The sequence below is a fragment of the Balaenoptera physalus genome (genome assembly GCF_965194825.1).
Source record: "Balaenoptera physalus genome assembly, chromosome: 9".
NCBI classification, from domain to species: domain Eukaryota; kingdom Metazoa; phylum Chordata; class Mammalia; order Artiodactyla; family Balaenopteridae; genus Balaenoptera; species Balaenoptera physalus.
The window spans coordinates 49,194,007-49,221,746 of record NC_138888.1 but is presented as its reverse complement, the minus strand read 5'-3'; the positions used below and the strand labels follow the sequence as shown (position 1 = coordinate 49,221,746).

Below are 27,740 nucleotides of genomic sequence, written 5' to 3'. Positions count from 1 at the left end.
CGCAGTGGTTAAGAATCCACCTGCCAATGCAGGGGACACAAGTTCGATCCCTGGTTCGGGAAGATCCCACATGCCACGGAGCAACTAAGCCCATGAGCCACAACTACTGAGCCTGCGCTCTAGAGCCTGTGAGCCACAACTACTGAGCCCGCGAGCCACAACTACTGAAGCCCGCGTGCCTAGAGCCCATGTTCCGCAACAAGAGAAGCCACCGCAATGAGAAGCCCACACACTGCAATGAAGAGTAGCCCCTGCTCACCGCAGCTAGAGAAAGTCCGCATGCAGCAACGAAGACCCAACACAGCCAAAGATAAGTTAAAAAAAAAAAGGGCAGGGGAACAGAGCTCTAGGGAGAAGGAACAGCGCATTCAAAGGTCCAGAGCCTGGAACAGGACTCACCTGTTCTAGTAACTAAAGAAGGCCAGCTTGTCTGGAAGGTCGTAAGCAAGGGAGAATGGCACTGGCGGGAGCCCAAGGTTAGTGGGCATCCAGATCACGCTCAGCTCTTTTAAGCAACTGTATTAGTTTGCTAGGGCCTAGGGTATGTGGGTTTTGTTTCGTTTTTTCTATACCATGAAGCAAGTAACTCAAGTCTGACACTGTCTACCTGGAAATAGGCTTAGATCCCACAGGTTAAGGGCTTAGTCTTATAAGATGCACCCCCCTCCCCCGGGTTCAATTAATTTGCTAGAACAATTCACAGAACACTGAGAAACATTTTACTGACTAGATTGCTGCTTTATTATAAAAGGATATAACTCAAGAACAGCCAGATGGAAGAGATGCTTAGGGCAAGGTATGTGGGAAGTGGGGAGGAGATTCCATGCTCTCTGGGAGCAACACTCTCCCTGCATTTCCATGTGTTCACCAACCCAGAAGCTCTCTGAACTCGGTCCTTTTGGGTTTTTTCGGAGGCTTCATTACATAGGCAAGATTGATTAAATTATTGGCCTTTGGTGATTGAACTCAATCTTCAGCCCCTCTCCCCTCTTTGGAGGACTGAAATTTCCAATCCTCTAATCCCTTGGTTGGTTCACCTGGCAACCAGCCCAGATCCTTAAATTACCTAGGAGCTTTCCAAAAGTCACCTTATTAACATAACAAAAGACACCTTTATTGCTCTCATCACTTTGAAAATTCCAAGGGTTTTAGGAGGTCTGTGCTAGGAAGCGGAAGAAAACCAAATATATAGTTCTTATTATAAATCACAGTATCACAGGCTACCATAACAAAATAGCACAGACTAGGTGGCTTCAACAACAGAAATTTATTTCTCACAGTGGAGAAATGGAGGCTGGAAGACTAAGATCAAGGTGTTGGCAGTGTGCTTTCTCCTGAGGCATCTTCTCCTTGGTTTGCAGGTGGCTGCCTTCTCTGTGTCCTCACATGGCTTTTCCTCTGTGCCCATGCATCCCTGGTGTCTCTGTATGTTCTAATCTCTTCTTATAAGGACACTAGTCAGATTTGATTATGGCCCACCCTAAAGGCGTTTTAACTTAATTACCTCTTTAAAGGCCCTATCTCCAAATACAGTTACATTCTGAAGTAGTGGTATGTTAAAAAACAAACAACAGGCCCAAAATGGAGTTGCTTATACTAAGCCCCATGTCATCAAACTGAGACTTAATTACAGTTTCGGCTCTCCCAGAAATGGAATCTTAAACCAGTCAATCAGGAATTGTCTGATCAGCACTAGTTAGATAATCTGCCCAAGAGACCCGTGTCATCCCCTAAAGGAAAGTGACCTTACAATAACTAACCCGTTTTTTTGCCTAGTATAATTTCCTTGATCCTGTTCCCTTCTGGCTATAAAAGTCTTTCATTTTGTACAGCTCCTTGGAGCTCCTTTCTATCTGCCACATTGGCTGCTGCCCAATTCTAATTGATTTTTGCTCAAATAAACTCTTAAAATTTTTAATATACCTTAGTTTATCTTTTAGTCATATGAACATATGAACTGGGGGGTGGGGGGAACACAATTCAGTCCATAATGGCAACATTAAGGATTTCAGATTTGCTCTTAAGAGCAATGGAAAACCATCGAAAGATTAGAAGCAAGGGCTATGTTAAAGGGGATGTAGCCAATGCTTCCAGACATCATTTTTTTAAATTAACAAAACCCTGTTTTTTGTTCAAGGCTTCAATGTGTTCAGTCAAAAATGCAAAATTGGCTGGTTCCCTCCGCACCGGGAACCTCTTGGGAGGCCATGTGACAGTATAAGTGGCTAAAGAGATAAAATTTGGAGGTCTACTGAGTGGGCTTCAATAGTCTCAGGGGAGGCTATTGCTTTACTGAAAAAAGGTATGTTCCTTTATCCTACAGTCTTTCTTCTTCTTCCTATCTGGGAAAAGGATACAATGCCTGGAGGTACAGCAGTCATCTTGCAACCACGAGGATGAAGGTTTCATGCTAAAGATATAGAGCAGGCAGATAGAAACAGCTTGGTTTTCAGATCACACCCCTGAGCTGCTACATAAGCTCTGGTCAGTCTACATCCAGACTTTTTGATACATGTGAATAATAAATCCCTACTTATTTAAACCGCTGAGGTAGGGATTCCTGTTACAGCTGAACACACTACTTCCTGGTACAGAGAGCTAGAGGAGAAGAAGGAATACCAGTTTAGAGACCTTTGCTAAAGTTCAGACCAGAGATGACAAGGACCTGCATTAGAATGGCAGCAATGGCCTTGGCACAAAGTGGACAGATCCCAGATGCAAGATGCACTGCCTGAGCAGCCCGCACATTTGATCCCAAGAACTTGCCCTCGCTTGTTAGGGCCTTTGAGTTTGCTTTATTTGCCTTCTCTTAAAGTCCTATGGGGAACTTCCCTGGTAGTGCAGTGGTTAAGAATCTGCCTGCCAATGCAGGGAACATGGGTTCGAGCCCTGGTCCGGGAAGATCCCACATGCCGCGGAGCAACTAAGCCTGTGCGCCACAACTACTGAGCCCACGTGCCACAACTACTGAACCTGTGCTTCTAGAGCCTGCAAGCCACAACTACTGAGCCCACGTGCCTAGAGCCTGTGCTCTGCAACAAGAGAAACCACCGCAATGAGAAGCCCACGCACCGCAATGAGAAGCCTGCGCACCGAAACAAAGACCCAACGCAGCCAAAAATAAAAAAAAGAATAACTAAATAAATTTATAAAGTCCTATAGCATGCACAGCCTCAATAAACATTTTTGGAGCACCTACTCTCTGCTGGGTCCTGTATTTTTGAGGTATTTTTCCCTGGCTGTTCACTAGTACATTGATCACTCTTTCCTATGAAGTCAGTTGTTTTCAACTTTATGTCTGTAATCCACAGTAATATATATATTTTATATCATGACCAAAACACATGCAACTTGATATATAACTGAAAAAGAAAAGTTTCACAAAGCACTATTTGAAATACGTGCCACAAGTTTCATTATTTTTCATTCTATTCTACTGTTTACAAAAAGATCCTGATCACATCCACCACTCACTAAGTTTGCTTTCATGATCCACCGATGACCATGGTTTGAAAACTCAATCTCTTATCATTCTTATGGCCTCCATTCTTCACTACCTAGTGATATCTCTCGAACTGATGTTTGTTTTACCATCTGGACCATGAGCCCCTCCCCACCTTACTGTATCTACCCATAGTGCCTGGCACTGTGCCGGGCACATAGTGGATTGCATGCTCCTTGAGATCAAGAGCTGCAGGGTGGGACGCTTTGGGTCCCCTCAGCACTATGAACATGAGAAATCCACCCTTCCCATTTGTCTGGGGTTGCGTAAAGAGTGGTCTTTTTTTTTTTTATTTAATTTTATTTATTTATTTATTTATTTATTTTTTTGTTTTTAAATGATTCTTTGTACCATACATGCATTATGCACTTTTTTTTTAAAAAAATTAATTAATTAATTTATTTTTGGCTGTGTTGGGTCTTCGTTTCTGTGTGAGGGCTTTCTCCAGTTGCGGCGAGCGGGAGCCACTCTTCAACGCGGTGCGCGGGCCTCTCACTATCGCAGCCTCTCTTGTTGCAGAGCACAGGCTCCGGGCCTAGCCGCTCCGTGGCATGTGGGATCTTCCCGGACCGGGGCACGAACCCGTGTCCCCTGCATTGGCAGGCTGATTCCCAACCACTGTGCCACCAGGGAAGCCCTATTTATTTATTGTTTATACAGCAGGTTCTTATTAGTTATCTATTTTATACATATTAGTGTATATATGTCAATCCCAATCTCCCAATTCATCTCACCACCACCACCATACCCCTGTCCCCCGCTTTTCCCCCCTTGGTGTCCATATGTTTGTTCTCTACATCTGTGTCTCTATTTCTGCCTTGCAAACCAGTTCATCTTTTCCATTTTTCTAGATTCCACATATATGCATTAATATACGATATTTGTTTTTCTCTTTCTGACTTACTTCACTCTGTATGACAGTCTCTAGGTCCATCCACGTCTCTACAAATGACCCAGTTTCATTCTTTTTTATGGCTGAGTAATATTCCATTGTATATATGTGCCACATCTTCTTTATCCATTCGTCTGTTGATGGTCATTTTGGTTGGTTCCATGACCTGGCAATTGTAAATAGTGCTGCAATGAACATTGGGGTGCATGTGTCTTTTTTTTTTTTTTTTTTTTTTTGACTTAAAATAACAATGAACATTTATTATCTTAGAAAAAAGAAAAAGAAAGGAAGGCAGAGAGGTGGGTGTAGGGAGAGAGAGCCAAGAATTCTCCTTGCTAGGAGAACAAAAGAAGGGAAGTGTGGTATAATAAGAAATATATCTGGTCTTGCATTCCTAAAACGCTTGCAATTTCCTAAGTGATAGGAATGTCTTTTGTTATTCATAATAAGCCTTTTCAATCGCACCTGAATTTATGCTAATGAAGTGACTGAGGATGGGTCCTTACAAAGCCTCAGGATGGGACTGGGCATTAGGAAAAAAAAAAGGTGATTAGAGGGTTGGAACTTTCAGCCTTATCCACAGACCTCTGGGAAGAAGAAGGGGTGGGGCCTGCAGATTAAAGCTCTATAAAAACTCTTGAACAACAAGATGTGATAAGCTTCTGGGTTGGTAAACAGGTCAGGAGGGTGCTGTCCCCCAGTTCCCCAGGGACAGAAGCTCCTGCAATTGAGATTCTCTGGGACCTCACCCTATGTACCTCTTCATCTGGCTGTTTATCTGTATCCTTTATAATATCCTTTATTATAGATGACTAAATATAAGTATTTCTTTGAGTTCTGTGAGCCTCTCTAGCAAATTAATCAAACCCAGTGAGGAGGTTATGGGAACCTCTGATTTATAACCAGTCAGCTGGAAGCACATGTAACAACCTGGACTTGTGATTGATGTCTAAAGTGGGGGCAGTCTTGTGGGACTGAGCAGTTAACCTGTAGGATCTGATGCTATCTCCAGGTAGATAGTGTCAGAATTGAGTTAAATTTGTGGGAATGTCCACTGAGAATTGGGGAATTGCTTGGTGGTGTTGAAAAACACATCAAAGAAAGTGATTTGCCCATGTCTGTATAGCTGTTTCGTTGCAGATCTGGGTCCAGTGTCCAATTGTTTTTATTCCAATGGTGATCAATTCAACCCAGAACAATTCAATTCAACGATTACTTATTGAGCCCCTACTATGGGTAAGGCATTGTTCTAGAATCAGAAAATGAGTGGACAATCTGTGCCACCAAAAAGTTTATGACTTTGTATCAAACACTATAGGAGGAAATGAAGCTATTGTGGAGCAGCAGTGTCTTCAACCCTAGGTGCACATTACAACCACCTAGGAAGCTTTAGTACTATACTTACTCCACCACCAGAGGTGCAGGTTTGATTGGTCTGGGGTGAGGTCCAAGCATTGGTGTTTTTATAATCTCTTCATGTGATTCTAGTGGGAAGTCAGGGTTGAGAATCGCTGTGTAAAGAGAGCGGAGAGTTAGGGCAGCATGTGTCTTTTTGAATTATGGTTTCCTCTGGGTATATGCCCAGTAGTGGGATTGCTGGATCATATGGTAATTCTATCTTTAGTTTTTAAAGGAACCTCCATACTGCTCTCCATAGTGGCTGTATCAGTTTACATTCCCACCAACAGTGCAGGAGGTTTCCCTTTTCTCCACACCCTCTCCAACGTTTATTGTTTGTAGAATTTTTAATGATGACCATTCTGACCGGTATGAGGTGATACCTCATTGTAGGTTTTTTTTTTTGTTTTTTTTAAAAATTTAATTTAATTTATTTTTTTATACAGCAGCTTCTTATTAGTCATCTATTTTATACACATCAGTGTATACATGTCAATCCCAATCGCCCAATTCAGCACACCACCATCCCCAACCCCCACGGCTTTCCCCCCCTTGGTGTCCATACGTTTGTTCTCTACATCTGTGTCTCAACTTCTGCCCTGCAAACTGGTTCATCTGTACCATTTTTCTAGGTTCCACATACATGCGTTAATATATGATATTTGTTTTTCTCTTCCTGACTTACTTCACTCTGTATGACAGTCTCTAGATCCATCCACATCTCAACAAATGACTCAATTTCGTGCCTTTTTATGGCTGAGTAATGTTCCATTGTATATATGTACCACAACTTCTTTATCCATTCATCTGTCGATGGGCATTTAGGTTGCTGCCATGACCTGGCTATTGTAAATAGTGCTGCAATGAACATTGGGGTGCATGTGTCTTTTTGAATTATGGTTTTCTCTGGGTATATGCCCAGTAGTGGGATTGCTGGGTCATATGGTAATTCTATTTTTAGTTTTTTAAGGAACCTCCATACTGTTCTCCATAGTGGCTGTATCAATTTACATTCCCACCAACAGTGCAAGAGGGTTCCCTTTTCTCCACACCCTCTCCAGCATTTGTGGTTTGTAGATTTTCAGATGATGACCATTCTAACTGGTGTGAGGCGATACCTCATTGTAGTTTTGATTTGCATTTCTCTAATGATTAGTGATGTTGAGCATCCTTTCATGTGTTTGTTGCCAATCTGTATGTCTTCTTTGGAGAAATGTCTATTTAGGTCTTCTGCCCATTTTTGGATTGGGTTGTTTGTTTTTTTGATATTGAGCTGCATGAGCTGCTTGTATATTTTAGAGATTAATCCTTTGTCAGTTGCTTCGTTTGCAAATATTTTCTCCCATTCTGAGGGTTTTCTTTTCGTCTTTTTTATGGTTTCCTTTGCTGTGCAAAAGCCTTTACGTTTCATTAGGTCTCATTTGTTTATTTTTGTTTTTATTTCCATTTCTCTAGGAGGTGGGTCAAAAAAGGATCTTGCTGTGATTTATGTCATAGAGTGTTCTGCCTATGTTTTCCTCTAAGAGTTTTATAGTGTCTGATCTTACATTTAGGTCTCCAATCCATTTTGAGTTTATTTTTGTGTATGATATTAGGGAGTGTTCTAGTTTCATTCTTTTACATGTAGCTGTCCAGTGTTCCCAGCACCACTTATTGAAGAGACTGTCTTTTCTTCAGTGTATATTCTTGCCTCCTTTATCAAAGATAAGGTGACCATATGTGTGTGGGTTTATCTCTGGGCTTTCTATCCTGTTCCATTGATCTATATTTCTGTTTTTGTGCGAGTAGCATATTGTCTTGATTACTGTAGCTTTGTACATAGTCTGAAGTCAGGGAGTCTGATTCCTCCAGCTCCGTTTTTTTCCCTCAAGATTGCTTTGGCTATTCAGGGTCTTTTGTGTCTCCATACAAATTTAAAGATTTTTTTGTTCTAGTTCTGTAAAACATGCCACTGGTAATTTGATAGGGATTGCATTGAATCTGTAGATTGCTTTAGGTAGTATAGTCATTTTCACAATATTGATTCTTCCAATCTAAGAACATGGTATATCTCTCCATCTGTTTGTGTCATATTTGATTTCTTTCATCAGTGTCTTATAGTTTTCTGAGTACAGGTCTTTTACCTTCTTAGGTGGGTTTATTCCCAGGTATTGTATTCTTTTTGTTGCAATGGTAAATAGGATTGTTTCCTTAATTTCTCTTTCTGATCTTTCATTGTTAGTATATAGGAATGCAAGAGATTTCTGTGCATTTTGTACAACTTTACCAAATTCACTGATTAGCTCTAGTAGTTTTCTGGTGGCATCTTTAGGATTCTCTATGTATAATATCATGTCATCTGCAAACAGTGACAGTTTTACTTCTTCTTTTCCAATTTGTATTCCTTTTATTTCTTTTCTTCTCTAACTGCCGTGGCTAGGACTTCCAAAACCATGTTGAATAATACTGGTGAGAGTGGATATCCTTGTCTTGTTCCTAATCTTAGAGGAAAAGCTTTCAGTTTTTCACTGTTGAGAATGATGTTTGCTGTGGGTTTGTTGTATATGGTCTTTAATAAGTTGAGGTAGTTTCCCTCTATGCCCACTTTCTGGAGAGTTTTTATCATAAATGGGTGTTGAATTTTGTCAAAAGCTTTTCCTGCATCTATTGAAATGATCATATGGTTTTTATTCTTCAGTTTATTAATATGGTGTATCACATTGATTGATTTGCATATATTGAAGAATCCTTGCATCCCTGGGATAAATCCCACTTGATCATGGTGTATGACCCTTTTAATGTGTTGTTGGATTCTGTTTGCTAGTGTTGAGAATTTTTGCATCTATATTCATCAGTGATATTGGTCTGTGATTTTCCTTTCTTGTAGTATCTTTGTCTGGTTTTGGTATCAAGGTGATGGTGGCCTCATAGAATGAGTTAGAGAGTGTTCCTCTCTCTGCTATATTTTGGAAGAGTTTGAGAAGGATGGTGTTAGCTCTTCTCTAAATGTTTGATAGAATTCACCTGTGAAGCCATCTGGTCCTGGACTTCTGTTTGTTGGAAGATTTTTAATCACAGTTTCAAGTTCCTTACTTGTGATTCATCTGTTCATATTTTCTATTTCTTCCTGGTTCAGTTTTGGAAGGTTCAACCTTTCTAAGAATTTGTCCGTTTCTTCCAGGTTGTCCATTTTATTGGCATAGAGTTGCTTGTAGTAGTCTCTTATGATGCTTTGTATTTCTGTGGTGTCTCTTGTAACTTGTCCTTTTTCATTTCTAATTTTATTAATTTGAGTCCTCTCCCTCTTTTTCTTGATAAGTCTGGGTAAAAGTTTATCAATTTCGTTTATCTTCTCAAAGAACCAGCTTTTAGTTTTATTGCCCTTTGCTATTGTTTTCTTTGTTTCCATTTCATTTATTTCTCCTCTGCTCTTTATGATTTCTTTCCTTCTGCTAACTTTGGGTTTTGTTTGTTCTTCTTTCTCTAATTGCTTTAGGTGTAAGGTTAGGTTGTTTATTTGATATGTTTGTTGTTTCTTGGGGTAGGCTTGTATTGCTATAAACTTCCCTCTTAGCACTGCTTTTGCTGCATCCCATAGGTTTTGCGTCATTGTGTTTTCAATGTCATTTGTTTCTAGGTAATTTTTGATTTCCTCTTTGACTTCTTCAAGTGATCTCTTGGTTATTTAGTAACGTATTGTTTAGCCTCCATGTGTTGGTGTTTTTTACGTTTTTTTCCCTGTAATTTATTTCTAATCTCATAGCATTGTGGTCAGAAAAGATGCATGATATGATTTCATTTTTCTTAAATTTATTGAGGCTTGATTTGTGACCCAAGATGTGATCCGTCCTGGAGAATGTTCCGTGTGCACTTGAGAAGAAAGTGTAATCTGCTGTTTTCGGATGGAATGTCCTATAAATATCAATTAAATCTATCTGGTTTATTGTGTCATTTAAAGTTTGTGTTTCCTTATTAATTTTCTGTCTGGATGATCTGTCCATTGGTGTAAGCGAGGTGTTAAAGTCCCCCACTATTATTTTGTTACTATCAGTTTCCTCTTTTATAGGTGTTAGCATTTGCCTTATGTATTGAGGTGCTCCTATGTTGGGTGCATATATATTTGTAATTGTTATATCTTCTTCTTGGATTGATCCCTTGATTATTATGTAGTGTCCTTCCTTGTCTCTTGTAACATTCTTTTTTTTTTATAAATTAATTATTTTTTTATTTATTGATTATTTTTGGCTGCGTTGGGTCTTCGTTGCTGTGCGGGCTTTCTCTAGTTTTGGTGAGCAGGGGCTACTCTTCATTGTGGTGCACGGGCTTCTCATTGCAGTGGCTTCTCTTGTTGCGGAACACGGGCTCCAGGTGCGCGGGCTTCGGTAGTTGTGGCACGCGGGCTCAGTAGTTGTGGTGCACAGGCTTAGTTGCTCTGCGGCATGTGGAATCTTCCTGGGCCAGGGCTCAAACCCGTGTCCCCTCCATTGATGGATTCTTAACCACTGTGCCACCAGGGAAGCCCAACATTCTTTATTTTAAAATCTAGTTTTATCTGGTATGAGTATTGCTACTCCAGCTTTCTTTTGATTTCCATTTGCATGGAATATCTTTTTCCATCCCCTCACTTTCAGGCTGTATGTGTCCCTAAGTCTGAAGTGCATCTCTTGTAGACAGCATATATACAGGTCTTGTTTTTGTATCCATTCAGCAAGCCTGGGTCTTTTGGTTAGAGCATTTAATCCATTCACATTTAAGGTAATTATCGATATGTATGTTCCTATTACCATTTTCTTAATTGTTTTGGGTTTGTTTTTGTAGATCCTTTTTTTCTCTTGTGTTTCCCACTTAGAGAAGTTCATTAGCATTTGTTGTGGAGCTGGTTTGGTGGTGCTGAATTCTCTTAGCTTTTGCTTGTCTGTAAAACTTTTGATTTCTCCATTGAATCTGAATGAGATCCTTGCCAGATAGAGTAATCTTGGTTGTAGGTTCTTCCCTTTCATAACTTTAAATATATCATGCCACTCTCTTCTGGCTTGTAGAGTTTCTGCTGAGAAATCAGCTGTTAACCTTATGGGAGTTCTCTTGTATATTATTTGTTGTTTTTCTCTTGTTGCTTTTAGTAATTTTTGTCTTTAATTTTTGTCAATTTGATTACTATGTGTCTCGGCGTGTTTCTCCTTGGGTTTATCCTGCCTGGGACTCTCTGTGCTTCCTAGACTTGGGTGGCTATTTCCTTTCCCATGTTAGGGAAATTTTTTTTTTTTAATTTTATTTATTTATTTATTTTATTTTTGGCTGTGTTGGGTCTTCGTTTCTGTGCGAGGGCTTTCTCTAGTTGTGGCAAGCAGGGGCCACTCTTCATCGCGGTGCGTGGGCCTTTCACTATCGCGGCCTCTCTTGTTGTGGAGCACAGGCTCCAGACGTGCAGCCTCAGTAATTGTGGCTCACGGGCCCAGTTGCTCTGTGGCATGTGGGATCTTCCCAGACCAGGGCTCGAACCTGTGTCCCCTGCATTGGCAGGCAGATTCTCAACCGCTGCGCCACCAGGGAAGCCCGGAAATTTTTGACTCTAATCTCTTCAAATATTTTCTCTGGTCCTTTCTCTCTCTCTTCTCCTTCTGGGACCCCTATAATGTGAATGTTGGTGCATTTAATGTTGTCCCAGACATCTCTTAGGCTGTCTTCATTTCTTTTCATTCTTTTATCTTTATTCTGTTCCACGCAGTGAATTCCACCATTGTGTCTTCCAGGTCACTTATCCATTCTTCTGCCTCAGTTATTCTGCTATTGATTCCTTCTAGTATATTTTTCATTTCAATTATTGTATTGTTCATCTCTGTTTGTTTGTTCTTTAATTCCTCTAGGTGTCTGTTTTTCAATTCTTCTAGGTCTTTGTTAAACATTTCTTGCATCTTCTCGATCTTTGCCTCCATTCTTTTTCCGAGGTCCTGGATCATCTTCACTATCATTATTCTGAATTCTTTTCCTGGAAGGTTGCCTATCTCCACTTTGTTTAGTTGTTTTTCTGTGGTTTTATCTTGTTCCTTCATCTGGTACATAGTCCTCTGCCTTTTCATTTTGTCTGTCTTTCGGCAAATGTGGTTTTCCTTCCACAGGCTGCAGGATTGTAGTTCTTCTTGTTTCTGCTGTCTGCCCTCTGGTGGATGAGGCTCTCTAAGAGGCTTGTGCAAGCTTCCTAATGGGAGGGACTGGTGGTCAGTAGAGCTGGGTGTTGCTCTGGTGGGCAGAGCTCTGTAAAACATTAATCCCCTTGTCTGCTGATGGGTGGGGGTGAGTTCCTTCCCTGTTGGTTGTTTGGCCTGAGGTGACCCAGCACTGGAGCCTACAGGCCCTTTGGTGGGGCTAATTGCGGTCTCTGGGAGGGCTTACACCAAGGAGTACCTACCAGAACTTCTGCTGCCAGTGTCCTTGTCCCCACAGTGAGCCACAGCCACCCCTGCCTCTGCAGGAGACCCTCCAACACTGCCAGGTAGGTCTGGTTCAGTCTCCTATGGGGTCACTTCTCTTTCCCCCTGGGTCCTGATGTGCACACTACTTTGTGTGTGCCCTCCAAGAGTGGAGTCTCTGTTTCCCCTAGTCCTGTCGAAGTCCTGCAATCAAATCCCACTAGCCTTCAAAGTCTGATTCTCTGGGAATTCCTCCTCCTGTTGCCAGACCCCCAGGTTGGGAAGCCTGACGTGGGGCTCAGAACCTTCACTCCAGTGGGTGGGCTTCTATGGTATAATTGTTCTGCAGTTTGTGAGTCACCCACCCAGCAGTTATGGGATTTGATTTTATTGTGATTGCGCCCCTTCTACAATCTCATTGCAGCTTCTCCTTTGTGTTTGGTTGTGCGGTATCTTTTTTGGTGAGTTCCAGTGTCCTCCTGTTCAGCAGTTGGTTGTGATTCCGGTGCTCTCACAAGAGGGAGTGAGCGCATGTCTTTCTACTCCGCCATCTTGAACCAGTCTCCAGGGGGAGTTCTTAGAAGTTCAGGAAAACATGAAAATCTTGTTTCCAACAAATACTTTAGGACACTGTCCACATCTCTCTTCAATAATCTCCCTCTTTTTAGGACTTTTAATATTATTATGATAATATCAAACCTCAGATTTTTGGTGTCTTTCTGAATATTCAGTGCATGGACTAGTTGATTTAGTAATGTAAGACACCCTAAATGCTAGCAGGATAGAGCTAGGGCAGAAGGCATTCCTCTAACTGGGAAACGTCAAGAAAACTAAGAGAAAAGGGCCATGGCTAGGAGATGGAGGGCTGTTTGTGGCAAGGTTGTCACACCATCCCTGGAGCAGCTCATCTATCTTTGAGGCATTGGAGAGACTGAAGGCTGGAGAGGTCTGGGGAAGTTTCCTAGAGCATGTAGACTTGTGCAAGCCAGTGAACATGAGACAGAAAACAACCTTATATCTGGAGAAAATTTCAGTCTTCCAGTCTGGTTTTCTCTGTACTTGCTGCCTCCATTTATCAACAGGACACATTCCTGCCTCCTGGGCTTCTGAGTGCCCCCACCCTGTGGGTAGGAGATGGAGATATCAGACTTGACATTCCTGGTTCACAGGGGCAGACCTGTCTGGCAGGCCACTTGCTGCCTGTCACCTTGGCTCAAGGGAGGGTCCTGCTGCTCCTGGGAGAGCCACCATTTGTTGCCTGCTAAGAAATTGCTTTTCCAATAGAAAGAACAAGGCAGCTTTAATTTGGTAATCTGGAACAGACTCCAAGATACACTGGTAAGTGAAAAAAACAAAGTGCAGAGAATGTGTATAATATGCTATCATTAGGGGGAGAAGAAGGAAGATTATTTATTTGTAAATGCATATTTGCATATATGTAGATTATCTCTGGAAGAACAGAACAGACTGGAACTAGTACTATGTTTAAGGAGAAGTGAATGGCTAGGAGATAGGGATGGGAGAGACATTTTTCATGTATACCCTTTTTGCATTTTGAATTTTTTACCATGTACATGTTATAACTGATTCAAATAAATGATTATTTCCAATCAAAGCAATTTATGCAGCCACTAAAAGTGGTATTTATGAAACACATGTAATAACGTAGTTTATAATATCATTTTAAATGAACCATTATATGTATGCTAACACTAAACAAAACTTAACAACCTCATCATTTACTAACAATAAGCAAAACTCTTATGTATATAGAAAAAGACTGGAAGGAGATGTACCGCAAGGTTAATGGTGATTTCTGAAACTATAGGTATTTTCTCCTTTTTTTTCATTATTTCCAAATTTTCTTTTATTATATCTTTTATTGCATAATGGTGAAAAAAATAAACCTTATAACAAAGAAAATAAATTGCTTTTCCTTTCCAGGTTGCAGCAAATGAGCTATCCAGGAAAGGAGTAACCTGTCTACTCCTTGACTTGTGGTCTTGACTCCCGTTCTGGCTGCAAGGGTAGATTTGAACCAGAGATGAGGCCTAGAGGCATTGGGAAGAGTCAAACAAAGAAAGAAAAAGGAAAGGATGTCAGCTGCTTTCTACCTGATGGATTTTCTTCACTTTTATCACAGATGTGTGTGGGAGTGTGGGAGTCAGGTATTCCTGGCAGAATATACCTGCTCCTTGGAGCTTTCTCCATCTACTGTGCTCCAACCTCCTGGATCACCAACTCTTCTAGGATCTTTCTCATTTGTAGCTCATCATGTCATATTTAATTCCTATACTGTGCCCATCTCTTTTTTTTTGACCGTGCCATGTGGCGTGTGGGGATCTTAGTTCCCTGACCAGGGATCCAACCCGTGCCCCCTGCAGTGGAAGTGCGAGTCCTAACCACTGGACAGCCAGGGAAGTCCCCAGTAATGCCCATCTTGATTCTCGACTTGTGGGTGGATCTCCTCCTGTAGGTCTGTCCCCTCCTGTGCTACAAGTCCCAACCTCCTGCTCTGCAGTCTTGTATTGTCAGCTACCTCTGAGTTTCTTGCGGAGTGCTCCAAGGTGCATTAAACAGGTTTGGAGTGAATATGAGGTTCCCCTGCCAAACCTGCTGCCAAACTTTGTACTCCTCAGTTCTGTTAATAGCATTACCACCCATGCAGTTGCCCAGCCAGGGATCTTGGCAGTTCACCTCGACTCTTTCCTCTCCCTCCCTTCTGCCAGTTCTCCTTTTCCTTCCATGCTCTCACCTATCACCCTTCATCCTTAGTCTCCCAGCTTTTAGTCCAGTCTATCACCAAGCAGCTCTCCTACTTGACTCCCAGCAGAGCTCCATTCACAGGATAAAAACGCAAATTTCTTGTGGGGTAGAAAAGGTTCTTCATAGAATATTCCCAGCCTGCCTCTCTGGCCACATCCCATACCACTGCCTAAATTACACCAGCCCTCAGCTTCTTAATGTTCCTTGGACAAAATGTGTTCTTTACAGCTCTGTACTATAGTGCATGCTGTTTCTAATACTTAGCAATCTCCTACTCGTCCTGCAGAATTACCTGAATTATCACCTCCTCCCTGAAGCCTTCCCAACTTCCCCAGGCAGTATCTGCAACTCCCTCCTCCGTGTGCTTTGTCCAGGCCTTAATCCTAATCCTACTGCAAGACAGAGAATGTATAGTACTCTTTTTTATGTTTCCAGAACTCTCCTTACTCAATGCCCAATGCATAGTAGATGCTCAAAACGTAGAATGAATTAATGAAAGATTTGCATTTCTTCTGTACTCCTCATGTGTTATACTGGCCTTCAAATGTTGTGAAGTCACTGGGCAACACAGAGCTGTGGACAAGAGGAGCACAGGAAACTTCCCGTTCACCGGTTTCCCTGGTTCTTCCTCTCTGGCCCTTTCCCGCTTATCTTTCAAATCAGCAGACCCAGGCTCCGTGGGTGGCAGTATGCATAATAAAACACCTAAGCTTTGATTTGCCTCTGTTCTTAATTTTCATCCTACTTTATTCTTTGGGAAGTTTTGATAAATAAGCATGAATTCTTTCTTGTCATGAGGCTGCAAGTGGAGTAAGAGGATTCTATTACATCTAAGAATCATCCGAGCAAACAGAGAGAAGGAGAGCATCAAGATTGTGCTGGAAGAAAAATGGCTTTCAGGCTCTTGGAAGAGTTGCCCACCCTGATCCTCTGGCTTTGATCTCCAGGCTCCATTAGAACAAGGTATTAGTTTTAACCAGCTCTTTGTTTCTATGCCAGGAATGTAGACAAAGTGGTTGTACTTAGAAATAATAAAGAATAACAACAACAAATTGCTGTCAAAGTAAGACATAACACAACATTAGGAATGTGTCCTTATCCAGCAGAGACAAGAAGCGGGAGCAGCCTTGGCTGTGATCTACCTGCACAGGGGAGGAGGTAATCCCCTCCAAGGGAACCTTGAGCCACGGCCCCTGCTGACCAGAGGAGACCCAGACCGAGGACTTCCTGAAGGCAGGTGCTATGGCCACACCTCCAGAGGAAGATCATCATGTGGGCAGAGTGGGGACAGGTAAGGGTGGGAGCCACCATCCCAGAAATCGACCACACAGGTGTACCAAAGGGAATTGTTGGGATGAGACGCCCAGTTTCTAAGTACTTCCCATCTCCTCACCACACACACACACACACACACACACACACACACACACACACACACGGTCACAGTCATGTGCTCTTTCTTTTTTTTTCTAATTAATTTATTTATGGCTGCGTTGGGTCTTTGTTGCTGCACGCAGGCTTTCTCTAGTTGCAGTGAGCGGGGGCTACTCTTCGTTGCAGTGCGCGGGCTTCTCATTGCGGTGGCTTCTCTTGTTGTGGAGCACGGGCTCTAGGCGTGTGGGCTTCAGTAGTTGTGGCACATGGGCTCAGTAGTTGTGGTGCATAGGCTTAGTTGCTTCGAGGCATGTGGGATCTTCCTGGACCAGGGCTTGAACCCATGTCCCCTGCATTGGCAGGCGGATTCTTAACCACTGCACCACCAGGGAAGCCCTATGTGCTCTTTCTTTTGAGCTTTCTTCCAATTCTGTTTCATTGTCTGTGGCCAACTCAGGTAGAAGGTTTTAATAGCCAGGATTATGATGCAGAGATATGGTTCAATTTAATTTATGGTTCATGTATGTATATATTTAATATACATATATGGGGTGGGAGAGAAAAAAAATGATAATACTAATTTTTCTCAGCCCAAGATAACCCTTTAGCAGACAAACCACACTGATGTCTGAAGAACACACCTCGGGACTTCCCCAGCGGTCCAGTGGTTAAGACTCCGAGCTCCCAATGCAGGGGTCCTGGGTTCGATCCCTGGTCAGGGAACTAGATCCCACATGCCACAACTAAAGACCTGGCACAGCCAAATAAATAAATAAATATTAAAAAAAAAACCCAAACCCTCTTCTAGCCCAGCAAAGACCAGTGCTAAACTTGGTCTTTTGAACCTCCTCTCTTTCATTCCTAAACTTAGAAGACTTTTCTTCTGACCACCTCCACTTCCTCACCACAAACTCACTCATCACTTTGCAGCGTGGCCCCCTCCTCCACTTCTTTCCTGAGAAGACTCCCAGCCTCCTGAATCTTCTCAGACCGTGTGCTCTTCTCGGCGAGAATGGCACAGTATAGGAATTAAATATGACATGATGAGCTACAAACGAGAAAGATCCTAGAAGAGTTGGTGATCCAGGAGGTTGGAGCACAGTAGATGGAGAAAGCTCCAAGGAGCAGGTATATTCTGCCAGGAATACCTGACTCCCACACTCCCACACACATCTGTGATAAAAGTGAAGAAAAAAGTGCCAGCCACGGGACAGGGAGGTCAGTGGTCACTCATTTACTGGCCGTGAAACCTTCGAGTCCTCTTTGCCCCTTTTGTCCACGTCCCCTTCCCCTCACCATCCCATCATCTAATGAGTTGCCAGGTCCCACCGAGTCCACCTCACGGTCTCTCTAACGTCTACCAACCCTCTTCATCCTCATTGTCTTGGCAAAGCACAGAAGTGGGAAAGGGGATGCTGCCGCCATCAACCCCAACTCTCCAACCATGACCTTCCTCCTGTCTGTATTCATTTCCTAGGATTGCCGTAACAAATATCACAAACCGAGTGCCTTAAAACAACAGAAATTTATTCTCTCATAGTTCTGGAGGCTGTAAGTCCAATATCAGGGTGTCAGCAGGTGGGTTCCTTCTAGAGGCCCTTGAAGAGCATCTGCTCCATGCCGCTCTCCTATAGCTTCTGGTAGTTGCCGGCAATCCTTGGTATTCCTTGGTTCCTATACCCGTGTCACTCCAACCTCTGCCTCTGTCTTTATAAGACATTCTCCTCTGTGTGTGTGTGTATTTCTGTGTCTCTGTTTTTTATGAGAATACCAATCATTGAATTTAGGATCCATCCTAATACATTATGACTTCATCTTAACTAATTATGTCTGCAAAGACACTGTGTCCAAATAAGGTGACATTCTGAAGTCCTGGTGGGCGTGGACTTTTGGAGGAGACTCTTCAGCCCAGCACAGCGTTTCTCCAGTCATCGCAGTCCCACTCCTCCCGCACTTCCTCTTTCCCCGCACGGGGACCTTCAGTCTCACTGTCTCCCTGCTTTGTCTGAGTGTGTCAGTCTTACGTCCTCCCACTTTCCTATCCAGGCTTGACCACACAGTTGATGACCTGAACCTTAACACCCTGCCTCCGACTTCCTGTTACTCACCCTACAGTCTGTCTCCCTCAACGGGACGCAGCGGCTCTGTCGTTTGCTAAAGGAAACTGCACACCCCCGAGGTCTAGGGCCCTAACAAAACCTCTGTTTCCAGCTGCAGCCAGGCCCTCCATGCCCATCAGCAGTCTTCAATGACTCTTGCACAGCGTCACCTCTCTCTCCAAGCCTCACGCGAGAGGAGAAAATTGAGCCGGGAAGCTACAAGGACCTGAAAACCCTGCTCCCCTTCCATTTAACCTACATCTCCAGCTAAGCTCACCTCCTCCCCGTCACAGGAAGCGCTGCCCCCTCTGCTCAGGCCCATCCAGCTCCCTCACAGCCCCTAGGGGAACTTGCTCCTTCAGCCAAGTCTGCTCTGTCTCTCAGCCTACACCCATGCCCAAGTCACTCTGGTGTTAAAACACACCCTCCTCTTAGCCTGTTTTCTTTTAGCTAATTCTCAATCTCTCTCTCTGTCTCAGTAAGAGCTGCTTGAAAGACAGTCTCTGTGGTAAACACACCCTCCCTTTCCGTTGACTCGGAAGCCACTTGCTCCATGGAGCGTCCCCATGGGATGCGGTCACTGCCCCCCCCCCCTCTTCCTCTAACCCCTAGTGCTCCTTTGTACCGCTGTCCAGTTAGGTGTCGTCGTATCTTCCAGATTTGCACTTGCAGACATTTGATAACTATTTGTGGCACGTGTAAAGACTGTAAAGTCAGCAGGTTCTGGGCTACACTGTGTTCCTCTAGGCCCAGTTAAAGTGTCTGTTTTCCTCGGACACCTTACCTGGACGAACGGGACGGGCTGAGGGAGACAGCAGCAGCGTAACAGGGCAAGTAAACAGACCCCGTCTCCCAGCATCTCCTCCCTGCGGAGGCTGCCCTGTCAGTGCCTTCAGTGAGCAGCAGCTAGTGGCAGTATGGCCGGGGAAAGGTGGGGAGGGGACTGGGAGGGTGGCTCTCTCAATGGTGCCAATGCCCTGCTTACCTCCCTTCTGATCTGGGGCTTACATGTGCACAAGACGGCAGAGGAAGCGTGAATTTCACTCTCCGCGTGGCCTGGCGGGCCCAGCCTTTGCCAGCCCACCCCTTCTCCCACACCTCCACCGTAACCTCTCCCCGCCTCCACATCCAGGTCTCCTCTCCTATTCTCTGGGGCAAGAAAAGCCACCCATTATTAAACACAGTATGTCAGGCTCTGAGCCAGGCGCTTTACATATCACTTCCTTACAGCAACTCAGTGAGGTAGGCATTATTTCCCCCATTTTACACGTGAGGACTTAAGACTTAAAGAGGATAAGTAACTTGCCCAGGGTCACGCTGCTGGTCGGTGGCAGAACACAGCCCCAAACCCTGGCCCCGACGCTTGTAGTCAGCCACTCGCCCAGCCTATCTTCTTTTTTTCCAGAGGCCAACCTCGATCTCAATTTGCACCTGATCTCATGCTTAATGGTTCTGGGGTGTGTTTACTAGGTGTGAGCAATTCTCCCTCTTTCCATGTGTCTCACCCCCAGTTCTCTCTTCCATTATCTATCACAGAAATACACGAGGGGCGTAGATGGAGAGGGAGGGATTAAAAAGGGGGCAACAGATAAGAGCTCTTACCAGATTCCCTCCTACTTGACTAAGGACAAGGACTGGGGCTATGTTCTGTTTTCATATCTCTAATGCCCATAAATATGTGCTGAGAGAAGGAATATACTTTTACTCCTGATCAAAATCTACAGGCACATTTATTTGCCTCGGTGGTGAAGATGTTGTGGGAGACCCTAATCTTGACACTCTTCCTGCCACATTATCGGAGTGTCATCTCAACAGGGCACAATGCTGTAGATGCCTTGGGAGAGGGAGGCCTTTGAAGTCTTAGGGATGGTTTAGAGATAAAGTTTTCATGATGATTTAATGTGGTAATTTAGGTAAAACCTGGCACAATCTTTATTAACAGGGAAGAGGTTAGTAAAGTAACAAAACATATAATGGCAATGCTAATCCTCTACAGTAGTATCCAGATGAATGAGGCAAAGGGGGTGGTCAGTAACTTTTGCGCCACTTGAGATGGCCGTTTTATCTTAACGTTGTTCCAGCCACGGAATGTGGCACAGATAGAAACCCATCAGACGCTGCCACTCCACTGCTCTTATGGCACTCCATCGTCCTCAGAATAAACCCCACTGCCTCCTCTGACTTCAGGCCCTTCTCCCTCTGCCTCCTGCCTCCAGGATCTCATCTCACACCCTCTCCCTCTCTGGTCTCTTGGCTGGGGGAGCAGTATCTCCTTTCCTGACCACCCAGTGGTGTCTTTGTTAGTCTTTTTTTTTTAAAACCACTGTATCCTCAAGAATGCCTGGCAGGACTTCCCTGGTGGTCCAGTGGTTAAGAATCCGCCTGCCAATGCAGGGGACATGGGTTCGAGCCCTGGTCCAGGAAGATCCCACATGCCGTGGAGCGGCTAAGCCCGTGCGCCACAACTGCTAAGCCCGTGCGCCACAACTGCTTAGCCCGCATGCCACAACTACTGAAACCCGCATGCCTAGAGCCTGTGCTCTGCAATAAGAGAAGCCACAGCAATGAGAAACCTGCACACCACAATGAAGAGTAGACCTCGCTCGCCGCAACTAGAGAAAGCCCACACACAGCAACGAAGACCCAACACAGCCAAAAATAAATAAATAAATAAATTTATTTTAAAAAAAAAAGAATGCCTGGCAAATAGATGTTCAATAAATAGTTGTTGACAAGTGCAGGAAGGAACTGGACCATTGCCACTTTAGGTGGGAAAGGTAGGTCTTATTTTCTTGGAGTCTTATCTGTCCTCAGGGCTATTTTCAAGGTGATGCTCTGGAAGGTTTTAAAATTTTGGTGGATCTGGAAGGTACTTTAAAAAAAAACAAAACACCTTTCTGTTTGTGAGGCTGGTAGATAATTGCTTGAAATATTTTTAGCAATCCCTGAACACCATCCATTTCCTGATTTTGCCTGTTACCCTTACCCTGAGGACTAAATGTACATCAGCTTAGCTTATGGTTTCCATCAGTTTTCTTGACATGTTGCTTTCTTGATTTCTAATCTGACAAGGAAAACCTAGTTACACAGATTTTTATCCCAATTAAAATTATTCTACAACAGTAAAAGGAGTACAAAATTTGCATCTTAATCCAATTGACAAACTCTTAATAAGAGTTGGTCAGTTTTGGGAATTCCCTGGTGGTCTGGTTGTTAGGACTCTGTGCTTTCACTGCTGGGGCCTAGGTTTGATCCCTGATCGGGGAACTAAGATCCTACAAGCCCTGTGGCACAGCCAAAAAAAAAAAAGTGTTCATTAGTTTCAAAAAAAGAGGCCAGATTGGGACTGACCTACGGTGTCACCCAGAGATTGTTAGCAGCCAATGGCAAGGAGAGGCAGAAGGTTTAGGGATTTCTGGGGAGCTGAGGTGTTGCCTCTGAGCATCACTAGGAGATGCTCTACAGGGGAGAAAGAAATGAGAGGGACCAGAAAGCTTTTCCAAGGGAAAAAAGAGTTGAGAAAAGCGAATGAATGCTTGATAATCCCATGAAAACAAAAAATGCATAAACCAGGGATATAAGGTTTTATATATTCACTCCTCATTCTCTCCTACATTTATGCATCCATTCAACAGACATTTGGTGCATTGAGCAGGCACCACAGTAAGTCCGAGATGATGCAAGTGTGACTGGGTCTCGGTTTACATTGTAAATAGCTCACATTACATGGCCAAATGATACGATGTTGGTGAAGAGGGTTTGTGAATGGCCCAGCACTACGTGTTGGTTATTCTTCCAACATTTAATACAGTGCTGGCACGGAGCAGGTGCTCAAAAATGGCTGTGGAATGAAAGAATAAGGAGAGAGTCTGAAACAACAAGCTATAATATGTGAGAACTGGAGACTGTCGGGGCTGAAAATTAAAGAGGAGATCTGTGTGATTCAGTAAAACACCAAACAGGGCTTCTTGATTATTCCAAGGACTGGTAACTCGATGTTCTCGTGCCTCCTTTTCTTGTAACCATGTGACCTCGAATGACTTAATCTCTCAGGGGTTAAGTAAAGGAGTACAACCGTATCAGACTACTATCTTTGATATATTTTATTTGTGAATTGGGCTCATCCTGAAGTTTGTTCAAGACAGTAGCTGGAGTTAGAATAATACATTGTAAATTCCTTCAAATCCCATGGAAGAAAACAGATAAAACTGTTGAACAAACATTTCCTTTTCTGTGTAGGAATGTGGTCATTTCAAATGGGAACCACTGGTTAAATTATAACCTTACGTGGGTGCTTACGTTAGCTCTGTCTTTCCGGGTTGACCTTCAGGAAGCTGCAATGAGGATTTAGTATCTAATTTGGGAATCAATTAGCTTGTCAGGTTTTGAAACTTGCTAGTTTCAAGAGATTTACAATAATTGTGCCAAATTAACTCCCTCAATTTTTTTATAACATAAAGTGACCATTAGTGGATATAAATATAATAAATAGAAAGATTTCAAAGGCTGTTTGGCCATTAAAGCCCGTATCTCTCTTAATCTGTGCCAGGTCAGGGAAAAAAAAATCCCAGAATGAAATGTGGCCAGAAATCACAGTACAGAGAAGTCTGACAATTCCCCAGGTTCCAGAATGAGTTGGAGAGGAGTCAAAACTTAATCTTACAATCTCATAAATGCTTTATGACTATAATTATTACTTGAAGCTATCAGGTGGTATAGACATCTACCACTATTGTGGAAATTGAGTAGTATACATCTAAGTTTTCCAGCAGAAAATTACATTAAAGGTTAATTTGTCAAAATGGTAAGGATCTATTTATTTTCCATCAAAACGTTTTGACATATTTCCTTATATGATAAATAAATGTTCATTATTGAAAAATTAGAAAATGCAGATAAATGAAAAAGAGAAAAAAAAACCACTCAAAATTCCACCCTGTAGAGGAAAAATCACAACATACTTTTTAAAATTAAAAAATGGGATTATACTATTTGTAACAGAAAAAAACACTCAGAAGCTAAGATCAAAACTTCTGCTTTCGAGCTTCCCTGGTGGCGCAGTGGTTAAAAATCCGCCTGCCAATGCAGGGGACGTGGGTTCGAGCCCTGGTTCAGGAAGATCCCACATGCCACGGAGCAACTAAGCCCGTGCACCACAACTAGTGAGCCTGCGCTCTAGAGCCTGTGAGCCACAACTACGGAGCTCACGTGCCACAACTACTGAGCCCGCATGCCTGGAGCCTGTGTTCTGCAGCAAGAGAGGCCACCGCAGTGATAGGCCCGTGCACCATAACGAAGAATGGCCCTGCTAGCCGCAACTGGAGAAAAGCCCATGCGCAAGACCCAATGCAGCCAAAAATAAATAAATTAAAAAAAAAAAAAACAAACACACACGCACAGAAAAAAAACCTTCTGCTTTCATATTCTTGTACTAGAAGAAGCATCACCTGGAAAGGGATAGGGATGGAGGCTGACACTTTTTTCATAAATTATAAATAAAAAGGAAAAGGACTTCCCTGGATGTCCAGTGGTTAAGATTCCACACTTCCACTGCAGGGAGTGAGGGTTTGATCCCTGGTTGGGGAACTAAGATCCCGCATGCTGCACGGCACAGCCAATAAATAAATAAATACAAAGGAAAATGAAAACTTTGGGAAAAAAAAAGCAACCTGATCTTAAGGCATGTTCATATGTATTATATTTATATGGTATTGCTTGAGGTCAGAGCACTTGAGTTCCTTATTTCCTGTGTTTAGTCCTCATAGATGTTTATTGAACTGTTTGCTAACTGGTAATGTTCAAGTGTTCCATTTAATCTATTAGGTGTGAGTCTTTATTATACTCAAGAACCAAGCTTGCTAGGAATCAGCCTACTACAGTGTTTTGTACCTAGTAGGTTCTCAATGAATGTTTGTTGAATATATGAATATATGAATTTAAATAATAGTTTCAAATATTATTTGAGGAAACAAGCCTAGGATGTTGTACTCACATGAGTTCAGAGGTCTTCACAAACTTCAGAACATTGTTTTCTTAGGAGACTTGATTGACATACACAGAGTGCAGACTAACACCATCACAGAGACTAAGTGACATGCTTCACAAAATGCCCCAGAGTTTGTCTGGAAGCCTGGACCACTTGGCTACTAAGAAAACAGTTTGCTTCCTAGCGACAATGAATGAACTGCTAACTTTTAGGGAAAATTTATGCCCTTTATCACAAGGTAGAAAGAATAGGCTAAGAACACTGGTTCAACAATTTCCCATTGGAGAATGAGTTTATTTCATAGGCAAGGAGAATTCCAGAGAAGAGGTAGTGACTTGCTCAAGGTCATACAACTAGCTAATGGCAGTGATAGGACAAGAACCCAGGCCCCCAAAATCCTGATTATTGCTTTTTCTACCACCATGCTCCCTAATAATAACATATGTCCTTCAAATGCTGGGTCAGTGGCCTCAATTTCGAATGCTCACATGACATTTCTAACTATGAAAAGCAGATGCTTACCATCCTTATGATAGACAAAATAACGGTTTTCCAAAGAAGTCCTGTGAATATGTTACCTTACACAGTAAAAGGGACTTTGAAAATGTGAGATGGGGTGATTATCCTGGATTACCATGTAGCTGTGGGCCAAGGGATGCTAGCAGCCTCTAGATGTTGGAAGAGACAAGGAACAGATTTTCACTTGGAGCCTCCAGAAGGAACCAGCTCTGATGACATCTTGATTTTAGTCCAGTAAGACTCATTTCAGACTTCTGACCTCCAAAACTGTTTGAGAACCAATTTGTGTTGTTTTAGACCAGTAAATTTGTGGTAATTTGTTAAAGCAGCTAATAAGAAAATGATACAATCTTTATTTCAAAATAGTTCTATTATTTTTATTAGACTGTTGAAGGGTGGAAGGTGAATACATGGTAGAAGAAGAAACCTTTTGGCTCTGTGGGTAGTCAAATCTTCTCTGCTTTGCTGTTTCAGAACCTTTGTAGTATTTTGTATTTATCATATTCATCTGTTTTTGTCTCTCCTTGTAACAAGCTCTCTAGTTACATATCTGATTCCTATTTTTTCTACTCCTATTTAAGCAAACTATCATTTTTTAAAAATTTTTTTCATTTTATTTTATTTATTTTTTATACAGCAGGTTCTTATTAGTCATCAATTTTATACACATCTGTGTATACATGTCAATGCCAACCGCCCAATTCATCACACCACCATCCCCAACCCGCCACGGCTTTCCCCCCTTGGTGTCCATACGTTTGTTCTCTACATCTGTGTCTCAACTTCTGCCCTGCAAACCGGTTCATCTGTACCGTTTTTCTAGGTTCCACATACATGCGTTAATATACGATATTTGTTTTCCTCTTTCTGACTTACTTCACTCTGTATGACAGTCTCTAGATCCATCCATGTCTCAACAAATGACTCAATTTCATTCCTTTTTATGGCTGAGTAATATTCCATTGCATATATGTACCACATCTTCTTTATCCATTCGTCTGTTGACGGGCATTTAAGTTGCTTCCATGACCTGGCTATTGTAAACAGTGCTGCAATGAACATTGGGGTGCATGTGTCTTTTTGAATTATGGTTTTCTCTGGGTATATGCCCAGTAGTGGGATTGCTGGGTCATATGGTAATTCTATTTTTAGTTTTTTAAGGAACCTCCATACTGTTCTCCATAGTGGCTGTATCAATTTACATTCCCACCAACAGTGCAAGAGGGTTCCCTTTTCTCCACATCCTCTCCAGCATTTGTTGTTTGTAGATTTTCTGATGATGCCCATTCTAACTGGTGTGAGGTGATACCTCATTGTAGTTTTGATTTGCATTTCTCTAATAATTAGTGATGTTGAGCATCTTTTCACGTGCTTCTTGGCCATCTGTATGTCTTCTTTGGAGAAATGTCTATTTAGGTCTTCTGCCCATTTTTGGATTGGGTTGTTTGTTTTAATATTGAGCTGCATGAGCTGTTTATATATTTTGGAGATTAATCCTTTGTCCATTGATTCGTTTCAATATTATTTGAAACGAATCAATTATTTCAATATTAATTCAATATTTGATTTGCAAATATTTTCTCCCATTCTGAGGGTTGTCTTTTCATCTTGTTTATGGTTTCACTTGCTGTGCAAAAGCTTTTAAGTTTCATTAGGTCCCATTTGTTTATTTTTGTTTTTATTTCCATTACTCTAGGAGGTGGATCAAAAAAGATCTTGCTGTGATTTATGTCAGAGAGTGTTCTTCCTATGTTTTCCTCTAAGAGTTTTATAGTGTCCGGTCTTACATTTAGGTCTCAAATCCATTTTGAGTTTATTTTTGTGTGTAGTGTTAGGTAGTGTTCTAATTTCATTCTTTTACATGTAGCTGTCCAGTGTTCCCAGCACCACCTATTGAAGAGACTGTCTTTTCTCCATTGTATATCCCTGCCTCCTTTGTCATAGATTAGTTGACCATAGGTGTGTGGATTTATCTCTGGGCTTTCTATCCTGTTCCATTGATCTATGTTTCTGTTTTTGTGCCAGTACCATATTATCTTGATTACTGTAGTTTTGTAGTATAGTCTGAAGTCAGGGAGTCTGATTCCTCCAGCTCTGTTTTTTTCCCTCAAGACTGCTTTGGCTATTCGGGGTCTTTTGTGTCTCCATACAAATTTTAAGATTTTTTGTTCTAGTTCCGTAAAAAATGCCATTGGTAATTTGATAGGGATTGCACTGAATCTGTAGATTGCTTTGGGTAGTATAGTCATTTTCACAATATTGATTCTTCCAATCCAAGAACATGGTATATCTCTCCATCTGTTGGTATTATCTTTAATTTCTTTCATCAGTGTCTTATAGTTTTCTGCATACAAGTCTTTTGTCTCCCTAGGTAGGTTTATTCCTAGGTATTTTATACTTTTTGTTGTAGTGGTAAATGGGAGTGATTCCTTAATTTCTCTTTCAGGTTTTTCATCATTAGTGCATAGGAATGCAAGAGATTTCTGTGCATTAATTTTGTATCCTGCAACTTTACCAAATTCATTGATTAGCTCTAGTAGTTTTCTGGTGGCATTTTTAGGATTCTCTATGTATAGTATCCTGTCATCTGCAAAGAGTGACAGTTTTACTTCTTCTTTTCCAGTTTGTATTCCTTTTATTTATTTTTCTTCTCTGATTGCCGTGGCTAGGACTTCCAAAACTATGTTGAATAATAGTGGTGAGAATGGACATCCTTGTCTTGTTCCTGATCTTAGAGGAAAAGCTTTCAGTTTAAGGTAATTATCAATATGTATGTTCCTATGACCATTTTCTTAATTGTTTTGGGTTTGTTTTTTTA

General features: G+C 42.2%; 1 long non-coding RNA gene across 3 annotated transcripts in view; it reads left to right on the top strand.

Annotated features, from left to right (window-relative positions):
- LOC309667174 overlaps positions 1-27,740 on the top strand; it is a 46,200-nt gene that overhangs the window by 14,399 nt on the left and 4,061 nt on the right. The window contains exons 2-3 of one of the 3 annotated variants that reach the window (XR_014267572.1): positions 14,123-15,907; positions 16,048-16,235. This is a non-coding gene — a long non-coding RNA (uncharacterized lncRNA). Of the gene's footprint in view, positions 1-13,951; positions 14,007-14,122; positions 16,236-27,740 lie in introns of all 3 variants that reach the window. The other 2 variants (XR_014267574.1, XR_014267573.1) reach the window with 2 other exon arrangements.